Source organism: Cyanistes caeruleus, chromosome 6, assembly GCF_971803275.1.
Source record: "Cyanistes caeruleus chromosome 6, bCyaCae1.hap1.1, whole genome shotgun sequence".
Lineage (NCBI taxonomy): Eukaryota > Metazoa > Chordata > Aves > Passeriformes > Paridae > Cyanistes > Cyanistes caeruleus.
In genome coordinates, this window is record NC_141706.1 from 65,377,964 (window position 1) to 65,396,656 (window position 18,693).

An 18,693-nucleotide genomic window follows, 5' to 3' on the forward strand; every position below is an offset into this window, starting at 1 on the left:
CACCTTCCAATGTTATGGATAAAATAAAAGCTTTGGAAAACCAATTAAACTGTTTGAACAACATTAAGCAAGTCAAAGTGTTCTCAGGGTGCTTACAAGACCACTGAGAGGTTCTTTAAAATTAAAAGAAAGCAGTACCCTTCCAAAGCTCTGAAACCAGAGAGCATTTCCCCACCCCAGAAACAATGATCTCTTCCACCACCTGTTTTAAAGATATAGGAGACCTGCAAGTCATCTGCTTCTCCATGATGAAGAGAAGCTCAGCAAGACAACTGTTCCTGTCTTAGAGACAGGATCAGCCCCTCCTCTAAGCAGGGAATTTTCACACTGAGGCACCTTGGCCGGTCAGCTGTAACCTGCATTCCCCTTGTTTGCTTTTGAGATGTGCATTAGTCAGCTTTCTCCTCCACAAATCTGATTGTGCCTCTGCATGATCGTGCACTGAAGTCATGTCCTTGAGCGTGTGACATCAGTCTGTTGCCATGGCAATGCACAGGGCAGTCCAAAATTCAGTATTATGGCATCACTGCGGGATCAGACAGCAGAACAAGCCAACGCCTGAGAGCTGGTTAATGCAGCACGAACAGCCAAGACATTTCAATCTAAATGTTAAAGTGTAACTGCACTTCCTCACAGTATTCTTCATAAATATGCCTAGAAGCCTCAAGAAAGACAATCCAGAAGGTCAATGAATTGAAGAAATAGGCAAACCATCATGCATCACTAAAAAGAAGGGCAATATGTTTCCAAGGATGGCCACCAAAAGAAGAAAGCTTAGTTCAGCTCTCTGAATAGAAACCACCATCTGTTCCTAAGGCAACACCAGAGCTGCCTGAAGACATCATCCACAGAGAAACAGGGATGGCCCCTCAGCACCCTGAGCCAAGTGTTAGGCTGCACCCAGTTTTTCTGGAAATCAGAGACTGGAGGATCACAGCACTGTCAGCCCTTTCAAAGGGACAGCATTACATAAGACACAGTTCTTCAATTTCAAGCTTTGAAGCAAAGATCAGTACATCATTAACCCAACCTGTAACAAAGCCATGTAGTTAAAAAAGGGTGGTACCTTCCAAGAGTTGTTATTCCATGTAGGGTTAGACATTACAGTTCTGTAGGTTCCTTGCACACTCACGAGAATGGCATTTCTGAAGAGCAAAAGGGAAGGAAAAAGGAAATTAGTGACACAGTAACAGTGTTAACAACCACTACCCAGCTCCTAAAACCTGAAAGATCCCATTTTCCCAGAGCAAAGGGCACATGGGAACACGTTGGGAACAGCAACCCATGCACTGCTGATGTGGAAAACCACCAATTCAAGGTCTTCAGTGCTCACTGATCGAGTACACCCCAAAAACATCCCAGCAAAACTACAGGTGGCTCGGCAGAAGCCACTCGGGCACCATGAGAGCCCAGGGAACACAGACAGCAGAGAAAGGACCACAAAGCCCCTGGAAGCCACAGTGGACCCTTTTTTTCACCTGTTCCTCTCTTCCCATCAAGCACACGCGTTTTGGGGCCTGGGTGTGGATTCCCAGTGGCTGTTCTAACACCCAGATTCCTCAAGCCCCTGGAAAGCCACTGCTGTTGTACGTCAGCTTCTGCGTAACCCAGCCCCTCCCCGTACGCTTGGCCGGTTTCATTTTGCCTCCTTCTGCTTTCCCTTATTAATCCACGCGTCTCCAATAACTCAGTCAACACTTCCTTCTGCAGGGCTGACCTCCAGCCTTCCCATAACCCCAGCTGCACCCACAGTTTCTTAACACTGCCGTTAATGAGGCACATTTCATGTTCTCCACACGGATGTAGCCCTCACCCACTTCTAACCCCTCCACCCATGTCCCTGGCTGTAATTACCCCATCCCTCGTTATCTAATACCCAACACAAGCCTTGGGGCTGGGAACTGCTGTTTGTTTGGCTCTGCAGTGTCACACACCCCACTGGTGTTGTATAAATAAATTCCACAACCTGTTTGAGCCTGAGCTTGATTGAGATTTGAATTACCCCAGTTTCCAAGTGACTGCTGCGAATACCTTCGCTCTCTCCCTCCTGGCTTACGCAATCGGCCACCAAGGCGGCTTCAGGGCCAAACACCACAACAACCAACTGCTCCCACAGACCACAGCTGCACAGAAAACAATTTAAATCCCTTTCCTTTTAAATATAAATTGCAGATTATAAAGGGATGAGACAGGCAGGAGCACACAGCTTTCAGAAATGTGCCTTTGCCTGTCACCTGAAGGATGAGTTCCATGTGCCAGTGTCACCTCTCAGCCACCCAAAGCACCCAGGCTTTGTCACAACCCTTAACACTCAGCAGGTTACCCAGTCACAAGTCTGAAGTACCAGGGAGAGGATGAGATTCTGGAAGCGAGTTTAAGCTAAATGGATTTCAGAGCAAAATAAAGCCAGCAGATTTCATCTCCATGGAGCTCCTGCAACACAACATAGGCTGAGCAAGTCACTCAGGGCAGAGGTCTTTCTTATTAACTACCTAGTAAATTCAGATTAAAGTCAGATAGCTTTTTCCCCTCCCTCATATAAAAATCAGATGTTATCCAGCCCCGAGGAATCAATCCAGCTTCTGCAATAAGGAAAACCTGCTCATAGCTCCATGACACCACACACAATCCATAGGATTGTGGCCCTTCAGGTGCTCATTAAAATTTTTTTCCCTAGAAAAGTCTCCAGTAACAATTTGCCTTCATTTTCTGCAGTGAAGATGGATGGTAACTAAGTACTGGATATGGAATCACATGAGCCGTCTCAGTGCAGCCATCCCAGGTCATAAAAACACCAGTGTAATCCCACAGACATTCACCAAGTACCCACCTGCTCCCATGTGCTCATTCCAACATCTGAGGGGCTATCAAACCCCTGAGCCAAACACCAGGAAGACAGGAAGGAAGCACCAAGGCACTCTACAACCATTAAAAGGCAAACAGAAGCCAGAGAAGAGCCAAGGCTGGGTGTGTGTGATGGTGTTTACAGGTGGAGGAACTTTGCCCACTCGTAGGAAGGAGCTGTGCTTTGCTGATGCTTCCTGACTAGCCAGCTGAACCTCCTCTCCATAGGTGAGTCCCTTTCCACCTGGATTACCCTTGGAGCAGCTTGGCCAGCATGAAAGATATCACAGCCCATTTTTTGGCTTCTTTTCCCTACAAAGTCAAGGCACCCAACATCTTTAAAAGGCACTGTGGCACCTGTGTTCCCACATGAGACTCACATCCTAAAACATTCTCCCAAAGAAACCATGAGCAAAGAGCACTGTGAGTCAACGTCCCCAGCAGGTGGAGGTCAGGCAGCCCTGCCAGGTTTAAACCTCATTTTTATTTAAGCAATACCCAATCCAGCCTGCCAGCCTCCTGTCCCTGCAACATCAGTGGCTAGAAAGGCATTTAGGAGTCTGATCAGCTACAGACTCTCAAGAAAAATGTACTTTTCCCCAATATGAATAAATAAATACCTCTTCTAACAAAAAAGCTGATGTAGTTCATCTCATTAAATAAGTCACACTGTTCTTATCAAGGTATGGATCCACTACAGTATATAATGCACAGGTTGGTTTGCAAAGTGTGTTCAGGCCTTTCCCTCTGTCAGCCACCCTACAAATGTAAGACTAAATTAAGGGGGCCTTGTACTCTTTGTTCCTTTGAAATTCACACCACCTCACTTTATTCCCAGAGCTTAATGCTGCAGTTGCATCTACACAATCAACCCCATCAGCCAAGTTAAAACCAACACAACCAAGCATGAACTTACAAAACTACTAACTTTTAACTGGGCAAGTATTTTACATTTTCTTTCCCAAAACATTTAACCTGCTAACAAATACCTGCCTTAGTGCATTACCATCCTCCTGTTGTCCTGGAGTGAGTTAGCAGGCTTGCAGCAAAACACAGGGAGAGCCAAGCACACTCTGCCTCCTGGCCAAGTAGAGCCTGCAAGAACAGACCCCCTTTGGGGCAGCGACAGTTGAGGTCAATTTAATGGGAAAACAAACTACTTTTCCATTCAAGTGCAAAGCAGAGACAAAGAATTTTATGTGGCTCAGATTGCACAGTCAGCTGTCTTTTTAGGAACAGATCAGATTTAATGGTTCTGTGGCAGTTCAGAAAAAATGAGCCTGAAGAGAGTTTAAGGTTTGGACGGTATTGCATTGTGCAAAGTCCAGGCACTTGTCTGGGGTGCTCTTGTGGCCTTAAATTGGTACCTTAAAATCATCATCATCAACAGCAGTTCCAGGTATTTTATGAGATACTGGCACAGGTTTTCCAGAGAAGCCATGGCTGCCCCATTCCTGGAAGTGTCCAAAGCCAGGCTGGATGGGGCTTGGAGCAACCTGGGATAGTGGAAGGTGCCCCTGCCCATGGGACGGGGTTGGAGCGAGATGGACTTGAAGGTCCCTCCCAACCTAAACATTCTGGGATCTTTTGATTTTCCAGAGTTCAGCCTGGAGTACAAATTTACTTTTACCCCATTTCAAAGAAAGGCAAAATCTCTCTCCCAAGCTCTGCCTGATAATTCTCTTTTGCATCACGAGTTACATTTGACAGCATTTCTACTCCAGAGAACAAAATGAGGCAATGCTTCAATGCGACCACCCTCACCACAGGGACTCATATTCTGAAGCAGCAGAGATGCACTCAGGCTCTTTCACTCAACTATTTCAGGGCTTAATGCAGACAGAGAAGCTAATTAACATGTATTGCTATGGAAAGGAATATAATCCAAACCTTCACTGGTTTATATCTAAACCCTCTGAGACATCTAATGTCAAAGTTAAACAGATCTTCACCTGGCAAACATTTGGAGAGTCTTCAACTGAAGCTTCCAGGTAAAGGAATGCAGTATTTTAGGATATTTTTGCTACATACACTGGGGACATACCTCTAACACAAAGCCCAGAGAATCATCATGACAGCTGCAAAAACAACTTTGTCCTGGCTAACATTCACATAACGAAATTACAGTTTCACTCCAGGGAAAAAGGAAAAAGCACTTAAGTTTTGTTTAGATTGAAGTGCTTTGAGCCATGCCACTTATCTGCTATCAGAGCAGATTGCAGGGCTGCTCCAATGATTATTCTGTAATGAAGTAACTGGAATTGGAAGGTATGCAATTAGTCCTATCTCCTCCTCCTCCGCCACCCCCCTATCAAGAAGAAAACCAGCACAGACGTTATCACCTCTCCCTGGAGCTCTGCTACCCTCATCACTTAAAATACCCACAAAGCAAAGTAGGGCTGTCACTTACAAGCTGCTAACAAGCCTGGCTTGGTCCTGACTGGCAGCAAAGGTGATATTCTCAGCATCTCCCCAGGAGAAAGTTACAGGGTTACCTAATGGGATGCTTTCTCAGGTACCCACACATACGTATATATTAAGCTTAACATGTCTGCATTTAGTTATTTTAGTCAAAGCAAACCACTTTTGAGAGGGGAGAAAAAAAAAGCACTGCTGATCCTAGTAGCTTTAGGTTAAAGCATCTCTCACTAATCCTCCTGGGCATGCCCATTGGGAAGGGAATATATTAAACTCAGGACACAGGTATCACTTGCTGGCACTCTGGGTAGTTTTACTGACTCCAGCCTGGCTCATTTTACCTGGGTCATTTACCCTTCCTTCCCCTGAAGAGCTGTGCTTTACATCTGTAAAGTGGTAGATGCAGCTCTTCCATAACTGCAGCTAAGAGATGGAAGATGCAAAAAGGCCCCAGACAGCCCACAGCCAAATGGAAACTCAGTGAATCCCTGATTCCTAACTGTAATTCTGATAAAATACAATCTGACATTTATTCAGGCTCAAAAGCTCACTCATCTCTTCCCCTCCACCCCAGTGATACCCACCAGTCTAATTAAAGACAAAGCTTCTCTCAGCAGCCTCTGCCTTACATATATCCCAGTAAAGTCTATTCGTGACCCAAGGAACACAGGTGATGGGAGGCATTCCCCAAAGCTTTAAAATAAAATAAATATATAAATATTAAATTAAAATAACCTTATAACCACCATTAAAGCAACATCAACAAACTTGCTCTGTATAGGTCCACTAGAGATGCAACAATTTTCACTCCCTGAATTCACTCAACTGAGTGAATTTCACTCAGTTTTTACTTGTTCCTCGACATTTTCCTAAGCTCTTCCCAATTTCTTAAAAACATTTTCCCTAAGAAAATGGGCCATCCCTGCAGGATGCACTGGTGCCTTCACTTTGTTGGATTCAGTCAGGTCAGGGATGAAGCTCACAAAATCCATACACAACCCTTTCCTCACTCCATTCATCTACTGATCCAAAAGAACAAAAAGGGCTAAAATAAAAAAACCTTTTAAGGCAAGAAGAGTGTACAGAATGCTGCAGAGACATTTGCTACAAAGGTATGTAAACTACTGCTCTTTATCCTACAATTTACCCCATGGCCTCCAGCTGACACATCAGCTGACACCATCTTAACAACCCCATAAGTAGCTAAAGCTGAACAAAGCAATCATTAGGAAAACTGGTTTAGTCCATTGCTGGTGGCATCCCATGTCCTCTCCATGGAGGAAGCGTGACTCAGACTGCTCTGGGCTCCCATCCACACAGGCTGCAAAGCTGCATTAAAAACACAATTCTCAGTAACTTCTACCAAAGTCACGTCTCCAACTCCTTCTGCTGAGAGACCAATTCGAAGCGACTTGTTTTATATTTTAGTATGATTACATCTGCAGTCCTACTGCATCTAAAAAAATCCATAAGCACTTTAAGAGAAATACAGGAACTTCTTTTTTCCTTAACACCATGGAAGATGGATTCATTGCTATCTGTAATCCTCCCACAGCCCCAGTTTCAGAAGCAGCAGCAGATTCCCAGAGATTTCAGTCGCAAAACCAAGCACTCTTTGCATCACTTCATTCATCTGTTTATTAAGATAAAGTTATCTCATTAAAAAACAAAACAAACAAACAAAAAAACAATGGTAGAGTGTCATCCTTCTTTAGAGAGGAAATTAAGTGAAAAAATGCAAGGAGCTAAGTCTGTCCCACACCTGCTGGCAAGTTCTGGCACCATGATTGTTAAACTGAAGTGTATAAACCTGTTTTCAGGCAACAAGATTTAAGGATTTTTTCTTTTAGAATTCCCTCACCAAGTGCCTGACACTTGTCTTAAGGTACCGTGCCTTGCATGTCCTGATTGCTCAGCAGAGGATCCTCCAGGACACATGCAGGAGGTCAGGAAGGGAAATGAACAGAGAAAATCACAGTAGGCATCATGGCAAAGCAAGAGCTGCCTTTCAGCAGGAGAAAAAGGGGCAGTTTTGGATGTACATTTACAGGGAGCTTGTCTCAATCTCAGGAGTCAAGGTGGGAGGAAGCACAGAAACTCTGAAGACATAAAAACATTAAGAGGCTCAACACAAAAGCAAAGGCTTCATGATGGAAAGGATTTTTACAATAAGGGTGAAGCTCAGAACAAAGACCTCAAAGAAGAGTTTCATAAGTGAAGAGAGAACTGGGGTGCTCTGGAAGCACATAAACATAATCCACAATCCAACACAAAGCCACTATCACTGGTGCATGAGTCCTGCTTGAACTTAGGGTCCAAACTCATTTTTTAAAATATAGCCTCCAGTATGACACATCTCAGAAAGCCAGACCACAGGCACAAGCCATGAGCTTGTCTTTGAAGTTCAGATACACCAGAAAATAACTTCACCTCCCTAGATTCAGAGGAGATAGTGCTGCCTTTGATGCTACAAGAAATTTTGGTTTTAAACTGCCCAAGGACTTCAAATTGTTTGCTGGACTGCAGCATGGCAACACCCAAGCCTACACATACACACGAACATAATTATGCCTGGTCTAGACTTGGGGGGAGGGGAAAAAAAAAAGAAAAACTATTTTCAGTAATGTTAGCACGCAAAGAAAATAATAGCACATACAAAGAAACCTCTAGGGTGACTTATGAAGAAGATTTTATGCTTGGCTTTCTGCCAATTAGAGAGGAATTAAAGAGTCTGGCAATATAACCCTGTTCATCCTGAGGAAGAAATTGCATTTTTAAGTGGTCAACGGAGCAAGAGGGATGAGAAAAGAGGGACAAAGACTCAGGAGTGTAACTGCACAGAGCAACATAGGAAGTTTCAGATGGTACTGAGACAGAAAGTGGGCATGAATAATTCAAATTTTAAAATTAATCCAGTCTATTGACTCCAAAAGAAAATCAGCACGTAACAGCTGACTCCAAATGACAGCATTCCAATAAAGCAGACAGTATTTTTTGCTATAAAATTCCAACTGCTTCAATATTTTACAGATTATCTGCCTCCACTGACTGCCAACCAGCAAAATCAGTGAAAGGTGGAAGTCACAAAAACAAAAGCAAACCAAGTGGAAAAGGCATGCTGAAGCTTGGGAAGCTGAAAATGTGTTAAAATGCAGCCTTTGAGTAAGACAGAACATTTACTAGCTATCTGCAATGATGAATTTATATCCAAATTCTTTGGAGCTTAAAAATTCACATCATAAGACCAGCTTTTACCAGAATTAGGACCAGACTTGACATGCCCCAGTTTCCCCAAGGTTACTTTTGGAAATGCATCTACTCTTAAAATATTGCAAGTGCTCTTCTCACACTGCAGAAGAGCAACCAAAACCTACCTTCTAATTTTACTTTTTTAGATTTTTTTTTTTTTTTAACAAGAACTTAACTTCAACACTTTTTTTTAATCTGAATGACAGAAGGAATTCTGTGTCACGTTGCAGGTTGAAAGTTACTGGAAATGGCAGAAAGCTGCTGTTGCTTATACAAAGTCATTGCAAGGAAAAGAAAAAAGAAGCTACTGAAGCTTTCAAAATCAAAACCTGTAAAGCACCAAAACCACAAAATGAACCAGAAGTAGCTTAGGAGTTGCTAGGGATGTTTAAAGTTAATAAAAATTCTAAATTAAATGGCTGCCGCTTAGGTTTGCCAAAAAATTATGCAAATTTCCAAAGTTCATACATAGTAATTAGCAGAGCAAAAAGCAGGTCCCAAATAAGTGATGAAGTTAGCCTCACTCTTATTTCTCCAGCAGATGGAATTAGCTATGTGTGAAGCTATTTTTTTGCAATTGAAGATTAAACATATTATCCTGAATATCAATTCTGCAAGTACAGCACATTGGATACATGCACTCATGGAAGCAGGAATATGCAAAAACCAGCCTGAATCCTTTTCTGTCATTCTGAACAGGACACTCAAGAGGCTGGGGGAGGGTTTACATATTTAAGACCTCATTTTTCAAACTGATTGCTGACAACGTGGATGAGACAAGTTCTCTCAAAGAACATTTAGAGTTAATAGTCCAAACAGGTTTTTCCAAAGAAAAATGTCTGCCTTGACTAAAAATACATCTTCTTGATGTGCTAATTGACAGATCACAAAAAGTCACCCAAACTGCAAGTCCAAACAACATGTGTCAACAAAGGCTCCTGGCTTTGCCCATTACTTCTCCAAAACCTGGCTCACAGGAGCATCCATCATATACTGTGTGATACAAATTCAACTTTTCCATTCCTATTATGGATTTGCCCCTTGCTTTGCACTTAAAAAGACACGACCTTCCCCTCAGCCTTACAGCTCTCCAGCAAGGGCTCAACCTCGTGTGTGCCCTTGACCAAAATACTCCACCTGTGTTCCATATTCTCAACTTCATCTCCCCAGCTCCGGAGCCCAGAGCTGCTCCACCACAACAAGTTCCTCTCAAAGACGCTGAAAGACCCAGCAATTTTTCTGTGTTGTCAGGCTGCATTTTATCTTCCTTAGAACAGCACAAGCCATGAAGACTCATATCAACACATCCACCCAGTTTAGGGGGCACCACCCAGGAGAATCTCCCACTGCAGCAGCAGCAGGAGAGTCTTGAGAAGGTGCAGGGAGGACAACCAAAACCAAGTTGCTGCACTGATCACAGAGTGGTTAAGCTTCTTCCTAAACACCAGGTTCCAAGTAAAAAACTGATAAAAGAAGTAAAAACAAACTACAAGTCTCTTCCTACATGAATATTACTTTCAGGCAGCCCAGAAAAGATTTCTAGAATGTGTGCCTGTTACAAAAAGAACCCAAAACTTACACAGTTAAAGGAGGGGAAGGTAAAGCTTAACGCTAATTTCAAAGTCAAGTAAGTGACACCCTGGATTGAATACTATTAACCAAAATTGTACAAGTTAAAAGTGGATGTACTGAAAGCAGCAGAAACCCTGCCCGCAACAAAATGAGAACTCTCTTACAAAAATACCTCTGTGGCCAAATGAAACACTGAGTTTAAATAAGAAAGCAAGCACTTACACCTATCGTGCTCTCCCCCTCTTCCTTCTCATCTAGGGAGTCTCATTTATCTCAAAGCAATCAAAAGAAAACACTTTGATTTTTAAAGTCAGAAAAGCTGCAGAAATTACAGCCCTGTCTGGCACAAAGAAATAATATTTCTGAAATCAAAAGAAGATTCTTCAAGTTAGGGGAAGGGCAAAAACAGTCCTGAATAACTTACTTTGCATAGCCCAGTTCCTGCCAAAACAGTTCTGTAAATCCCATGGTAGTTCAGATAATTTTCATTCTTAGAGCAAAAAAAAATCTAGACTGAACATTAGCAACATTAATTGTGTGATATGACCTGAATGATGCAAGAACAAGTAGTTAAGTGAACCACAGCATCTGCTGAATTTTTAATCACTAGTTGTTTTGCTGCAAGGCAGAAGAACACTATATATCAGCTTCCAAGCACTGCATGGAATGGCACATTAGGACAGCAAGATTTTAACTGGCAGGAATTCTGCCTCCCTGCTACCCAAATGCCATCACTTTGCTGTGAACTGCAGACAGAACAGCTTCTAAAGCAGGATTATTTTTTAATCACACAGAAAGAAAAAAAAAAAAAAAAGCACTATTTTCTATACCCCGAGACACCAGTCAGCCATTTCTAAATTTTTCTTTTTAAAGCTGACACTTTATTAACAGCCATTTAGGTGTTCCTCTACAGTGTACTTCTACTCTCCAAACAGCTTTAAGCAGTCATGTGGCTGTCCAGCAGCAAATTACTACCAAAGAGGTGGTTGAAGCTGGGGTGTGTAGGAAGGTGATCTATGTAAACATTCCTATTAGCCGTGTACTGCAACAGGAGGAGAGCTGCAACATGTTGGGGCACACCTGAACTATATTTAATCCATCTCTCCCTGACACCCATTGCAATGACGCTGCAGACACCCAAATTTGGACAGCCAGGTCATGGTACCGCTGATGCTCATCCTGTACCTACACCAAACAGTTGTGCTGTGATTTCTCTGTGTTTGATATCCAAAATAGTTAAATAAACCAAGCACCATGCCTACAGCGGTAAATACAGCTCCAGTTATGCTCTAGGCATAAAACTGCAACAGGAGGATTAGCAAGTGATACAGCAGATATTCCCCTTCCACAACAAAGACAAAAAAAAAAGTTAAGTTATTTGGGGAATAAACACTAAATCCACAATTACAGTGTGAATTCCAAATACCAATCCCACAATTATAGGCAGAATCTGCACTATGGACAATTATTCTATTTCATATTTTAGGGGGGAAAAAATGACATCTGGGAAAAAAGGACAATATCCCTACATTAAAGAAAGACTGTCACACTGACTTTAATAGACTCTAAGTTTAGTAAGTTAAGAGAATCAAAATAGCTTGGAAAACAAAGCCAGTAAAATATGGTACAAATAAAAATGGAGCAGCCACACATACCAAAGCAGCATTCCTGTGCCCTCCTTCCTGCAGAGCTTATAGAGCTGGGAAGAGGATCTGCAACCATAACTTTCACTAAACCAATATTTCCCTCAAAAGCTCAAATCTATGGATAGGAATATCCAGGGATAAATCCAATGACCAAATAATCCACAAGAGACAAAAAATCCCAGCAGACATGGGCAAGAGATGTTTCCCAGGCTATATTATCTTTCATGATAGGTTTAGGATCAGTCCTGTGTTTTCCTTATAGACTCAACAATCAGGTCTAAGAAAAGCTGCTCTCTTCTCTGAAACCTGCAACAGGAATATTGAAATATGCCCAATCTGCTGGGAATACAACCACCTCTGTGGGAGGATTATACCAAAACGCTGGTCTGGTTATGCTGTAGGGCACCGAGAAGTGAAAATAACACATCGTGATGAACGTGTTGACACCTGGAACCTTAGGGAGCGTTACTGTCGTGCATCTACCACACAGTGCTCACCTTCACATCTGCCAAACCTAACCTGGCACCTCCACACCCCAAAAGCACAGTCCATCCTTACATGGGAGCTGCAGGCCAGTCTGGGAACACTGGGATAAACACCTGCAGCACAAGCATCAAGATGAGCTTCCAAATTTAAGAGACACAGAAAGATGTTTTATAACGTATAAGTCACTCAGCTGCAGCTTAGCACTTAACAAGCTACTCACAATTCTTCACCATCCTTCTCCAGATGGAGAAAAGATTTTAAAAATCATTTAGTGCAAGTGAAACATCCCCAGCTTTCTCCTCAGCCTCTGCTCGCTCTCCAATTAAATATGAAAGCGACAACTTAGTCATACTGAGCATACAGGATGATTTTAAGACAGTGGTATTAAATCAAATCCCACAACTTTTCACACCTATTAAATCATTAGGAGGGGAGATTTTGATAAGCACGATGCAATTAACAGACAGTGCCTTTGTTACCGGGCTGCTCCTGATGAAGCCCAGGCTCCTTGACATTCCATTTCTTCTCCTCAAAGGTTCTGTGCTACAGCAAATTTATGGGTTTTTAGCATGTAAGAGGAGAATTGGGCAGGTTACCTTCAAAATCAGTCAATAAGGCCCTTTCACTCAGGCTGGGGAAGGCGGGTGGCTGCTGGAAAGCAACACAAGGCACTCCCTTCCCCCTCCCCTCAGGACCCAAAAATGCTGCGTTCAAAACACTCCCATCCCCTGCAGCAAGGGATTAGCCATTTATTAAAAAGGAATCAAAACACTGTAAAAGGCTTCCAGTTAAGATTTCAAGGGGAAAAAACAAAAAAAAAAAATACAACCAACATTAACACCAGTAGAACCAGAGACACATTAGGAATTCTTCTGGGCACCAAGGAACGAGCATCTCAAATGCTAGCAGGATGTAATTTGTCCCGATGATGCTGATCAAATGACTCAAAAGGAGGACAGAATTAGATTAATTATTTAATTTATTTTTTTTTTTTACTCAGTCATTTTGCTGCCTCCACACTGAGCAGTAACAGCATCCACAACCTACAGGCACATTTAGACTTTGGACTTTTAAGACAACTACCTACCTCCACGCTTGTTTTTTAGGGGCTTTTTTGGCTCTTCTCTAGGGGTGACAGACAATTATAATGGCCAATTATGTAAAACCTTTCATCCGAGAAAACACGAAGCACTACGCAAACACTCATTAAGACTCTCGGCTGGAGCCTGCGCCTGCTCCACAGCTCCCCTGGATATCTCCAGCCACCAAAACTGGATGCCGAGCGCTGTGGCACGGCCAGGACAGCGCCCAGCAAGGCAGGGCAGCCCCAGGAGTACTTACACGGCCTCGCAGGAGGGTTTTACAGCCCGCAACACGCCCCGGGCTGCTGGGGCTGAGCTTTACAGCCCCATCCAAGCCGGTTATTTAAAAACACAGCAGAGACACACGCGGCTGCTGGGCGTTGTACGAAGCACCTCGCAGGACGAGCCTTAGACCCACCTGTCCGGCTGATCCAAGCAGATTTTTCCAACTGGGAGCCGCATGGCACAAGTCAATAACCTCGTTTTACTGAAGAAATTAAAAGCTACGCTTATTGTTTCGAGTAAGGCCTTGGAGGAAGTAATTCCGAGAAGAAATCACTTCCACTGTAATTGTACTTTTAACCTTTCCTTAGGTTCTTACGCCATCCCCACGTGAAGGCGTTATTCAAGAATTATCACAATATCTAGTAGCCATTAAAGCTTTTTTCGGACCACTGTTTATGTTCAGCGAGTTCACAACCCCTCCCTTCTGAAGGGCGGCTGATCGATGCATGAACCACGGGGGAAACAGTGCAGAGAAAACACGACCAGGAAGTGACCGCAACCGAGGAGATCAAATTTTGGGGGGAAAACACGCGGTTTGGGAGGGGGGTTGCTTTTAAAAGAGGGTCAGCGAAAAGACTGGCCCGCAGAAAGCAGGGGGGGCTCGGTGTCCCCAGCCACGCGTGGGACGGGCGCGTTACGCAACCCCGGGGAGCGGGGATGCTCCGCACCCCGCACGGTGACCGGGCGGTGCGGGGGACACGGCCCCGCTCCTGGGCTCCCGCTGCCCGACCCGCCGGGCCGGGAGAGCCGCGGCAGCGCTGCCAGCGGCGCCCGGGAGGGAGCACCACAAAACGCCCGGGGAGGCCGGGAGCGGGGCGCGGGCGCTGGGGGAGCACCGCGGACGGAATAAAGCGAGAGGATAAAATAAAACCGAGCGGAGCGGGGACAGAGCGCGGTGCACTCCGCACGGCCCCGTCCTGCGGGCGGCAGCGGCCCCTCGGCGGCCCCGCAGCCGCCATGGCCGGCGGAGCGCGGGCGCTGCGGGCGGGCCCGGCTCGCCGCTCGCCGCCCACCTGCCCGCACCGCGCCGAACCCAGCGCCCACCCACCCCTGCCGCGCCCGCGGGAGCCTACCGGGAACGGGGCCGGAGGACGGGCCGTGGCGGAGCCGCCAGGCTCGGCTCGGCTCGGCCGGATCCCCCCTGCGCCCGGCGGCGGCGGGAGGAGCCGGGCGGCCGCGCCAATCCGGGGCGGAACGGGGCGGGACGCGGAGCCGCCGGGGAGGGACGCGGAGCCGCCCCCGCGCCGCGCCAGGCACCGGCCGCCCCGCCGCGCCAGCCACCGGGGGCTCGGCTCGGGGCTCTTCCCGGGCACCTCGCTCCTTGCAAGGCCCTGTTCGAGGCCAGCGAGTTCCAAGGCAGCCCCCGGCGCTGACGACCCCGTGGTCCCCCGCTCTCTCTCCCCGGTGAGCAGGGCTTGCAGCTCGCCGACGAGGCTTAGCGACCAACGTGGCACTGGAAGCCACGAGGGTGCCAGTTCCCAGCCCGCTGCGGGGCACCGGCAGCTTATCAGTGGATTTAGTCTGGTGATAAAGAGCTAAAAATCTGTACGGTCCTCTACAGGAGGCCAAAAAGTCGTACGATAAATCTCCTGTCTTTGAAACCTACTGAACTCCCCACTGCGGAGCCAGAAAAATCACAGAATCAATTAGGTTGGAAATGACCTCTGAGATCATCGAGTCCAACTCATGACCAAACACCACGCTGTCAACCAGATCATGGCACTGAGTGCCACGTCTAGTTTTTCCTTAAACACCTCCAGGGATGGTGACTCTACCATCTCCCTGGAGAGTCCATCCCAAAAGAGCTGGAGGGAGGTCACTGGGACTGGTCCCTCCCTACTGGAACCCCACCAGCGTGGTGCCAGTCTTGCCAGCTTGTTTTGCCAACGTTTCCTCCCCAGCAAAATCACTAAATACCCTTTGCTGCCATCTGTCCTTGGCAGAGGAAAACGTGAGCTGCTGTTCCTGCTGCAGATGTGTCCATAGCAGTGGTTTGTCATGCAAGTGTCACCCCAGCCATCTTTGCTGTGCAGTGCTCAAGAAGCCTCAGCCTGCAGCGAGAAAGAGAGAAGGGCACTGGAGAAATCCTCTGAAATCAAAGGTATTGAGAACAAGAGAAACAAAAAAGGGAAAACTTTGGGAAACGAGGAATTAAGTGGTGGAATCAGATGATAGATTGAATCTTATAGCGTGAGGGTCCTGGGTGGGGAGACAAAGATTCACGACTCCAGGTGCTCATGAGACAAACAGCCTCGTTTACTATTCAGAACTCATTTAAATACTCAATTCAAATTTCCCGGGCTAGACAGCCATTGGCTGATACTTCTCTTCTTGCCCAGCGTCCTGGCCAGTGGTGGGCAGTGGTTCAGACATGAATTAGGCTAGCTAAATTAGATTTATGTTATGGCTAGACCAGATCCGTGTTATATCTAGACCCACCCTGTCTAGTCCAGACCAGCTGCACTGTGACACTACAGCAACAGAACCTAAAAAGGTTTCTACAAGAAGGAGCTTCCCCTCTCCTTAAAAGATTTTGGCAAATCGTTTCCACTTGGATGGAAGCAGGCAGCAAACTGCAAAGGCCCGGTTTCTTTCCAGCCCAGGGAACAGCAGGAAGCCGTTCAGAGGACGGAAAGAAGAATCTTTCCTGATTCTTCCCCCAGAGGGTGCTGGCACTGCCCAGGCTCCCCAGGGAATGGGGACAGCCCCGAGACTGCCAGAGCTCAAGAAGAGTTTGGAACACTCGGGAACAAGGTGGGATTGTTGGGGTGTCTGTGCAGGGCCAGGAGTTGGACTGGATGAACCCTGTGGGTCCTTTTCCACTCAGAATATTCTCTGCCCTACCTCTTGGAAGGCAGCACTACTTACTCTCTGTGTACACTGCTGAGAGGAGATCCTTGAGACTGTTCTCAAGCTAAAAAGCAGTGTAAGTGTGTCAGCACGGCACTGTGCCATGACAGTCCTGACAAGGGGCAGAGCTAATTAGCCAAGGCCCAGGATCACTTTTATATGGTGTCTCAGATGGCTGAGACGGACCTCCCAAAGTCTCTATTGACTATGGCTGCTATACAAAGCGAGGGTGGGAGGGAAGATAGAGGTAAGTTGAATGGCTGAAGGTCAAATATTAGAGCAGGACAGAAAACAGTTCTGACTGTTCTCACCTCTCCAGTACTTTCTCCACTGGACTCTAACAAACCACAGAACAACAACAGGATTTAGCTGCTGCTGACACAGTAGTTTCCTGTGTTCCAGGGAAAAATTCTGTACTTTGGTACAGGACCAAATGCATATGGAAAAAAACAACTATTTACTAGCATGGCCCCCAAGTTTGGTGACATGCAGGGAGATGCAAGATATCCCCAGATCACTTAAAGGGAAATGAAATATGTGCCCTGTTGTATTAGAAAAATGTCCCACAAAGATACGGCCCCAATCTTCTATTGTAAATTGATAAAGACAGTGAACTGCCATTTGCTGCTAAGTGACTCCTAATGATTAAACAACCTTTCTCCTCACACCCCCTCGGGGCACTTAGTGATAATATAAGAAAGATTTTGCACATTGTTTAGCTTAAATGGCCATCTGGTCCTTCTGCATTTCAGTAGCCTTGAACATTAAAAAAACAATAGATAAAGAAAACCTCTCCTATCTTATCAGAGACCTGGATAAGTTTAACTGTCAGAGCAAAGAGGATTAACTAAGTCCTTACAGTTCTTTCATTGTTCCCATCTTGATTAGCAGTCATATTCCTCACAGCTTTGTGTCATAGTCTCTAAACAAAGAGAAGAAACAGTTCCTTACTGGCTGTATTAATTTTAACCATGAAACACAACTCCAGCAGTTCCATCCAGCTTCCACAGGAGGTGTTCTGCTCCTGGGCACATGGACTCCACTCCTGTGGAGACACAATGGAGGCACATGCCAAAAAAAGATACAGGTTTTCAGCCAAAATTAAAAACAAAACCAAAAAACCCAAAAAACTGGAATTATTGTGCAAGTAGGGAAAAAATGCTCCTTTCAGAGGAAAATATAATAGTCTTGCCTAAACTCAGAAACCTACTTCCCACTGCTGAAACTTCATCTAATCCCACCCCACTAAGTGGTTTCTTCATCTGCTTTTGCTCAAGGGGATAAAAACACATTTCCACCAAAGCAACCCACTCAAAGTCCCTGGAAACCAAAAAAAAGTTTGATCTCAACTCAGTTTATGGTCGGTTTACTGTTGAATCCAGCATTTCTTCTGGGTTTAATTCCCATCCTCCTCTTTGCCATGGAAGAAAACTAAGAAGGGTTGAGTCTGTTTGGAAAGAAGTGTGATATCCTTAAGAATGTGGCCTTGGACTTTGAAAAAAGGAGCCAGCTGAGGACGCTTTCACCTCCAATGCTGGAGCAGGTTTGTGAGTGAAATCTGTAGCAGCAGGGAACATTTGCTGTAAACAAGCCATAAATGAGAGAGGATGTACAGATATGCTGAGATAAAACCACTCAAGCTGTGTTCCCAACTGTACTTTGCATCCTGACATTGCTAGTTTGCATTTTTGTGAAAGCTGGGAGCTAATAAATGTGCTACAACATCCAACTTCTGGGTATCAGCTGCCAGAGTGCAATAGAATCTCCAGAGTCAGGTACCTCGTCTTCTATTTATAGTCCAGAGAGAGACACTTCCCAAGGGCAAGTGGAAACTCCCACCTGGGAGCAGAGACCAGGGGGAAGGAAACATCAAACGAGGGCTGTATTAGAATCACTTTGCACAGCCAGTGTAGGTGTTTCCATCAGCTCAGGATCCTAGGCCCAAACTTTGGGGTTTAAGAGTCTGTCAGTTCTCTTTGAAGGACTGGAGCAATAAAAATTTCTGTTTAACACCATGGGTGTCAAGGTTGCATTTGATGTTATTTGTTGTATGTGCTGAACTGGGTGGTGGAAAAATACCCAGGAAAGGGAAGACACTCTGCAGGCTCATCCAGGTGTGAGTCCAAACATCTCTCTCTACCTGCTTGGACCATGCCCTCCTCCCAGGTTACAGGCTGAGACACTGGGGGGTGGCTTCCTCCTATTCCTGGTAAAAATGGGCTGCAGAGCAAAATAAACATCACAGAACAGAGCAAGAAGCT

The 18,693-nt window shown here is 45.4% G+C and overlaps 1 protein-coding gene across 8 annotated transcripts in view; it reads right to left on the reverse strand.

Moving 5' to 3' along the window:
* The window catches only part of FBXO34 (F-box protein 34), a 40,095-nt gene extending 24,509 nt beyond the window's left edge, over positions 1-15,586 (reverse strand). For 2 of the 8 annotated variants that reach the window (XM_086895508.1, XM_086895505.1), the window contains exons 1-2: positions 15,500-15,586; positions 1,067-1,145 (exon numbers count right to left, since the gene is read on the reverse strand). The gene's annotated coding sequence lies outside the window, so the exon portion shown is untranslated. Of the gene's footprint in view, positions 1-1,066; positions 1,146-1,478; positions 1,832-3,837; positions 3,957-14,655; positions 14,823-15,499 lie in introns of those variants that run through there. The other 6 variants (XM_086895511.1, XM_086895506.1, XM_086895507.1 and 3 more) reach the window with 6 other exon arrangements.
* Between the last annotated feature and the right edge of the window lie 3,107 nt (positions 15,587-18,693).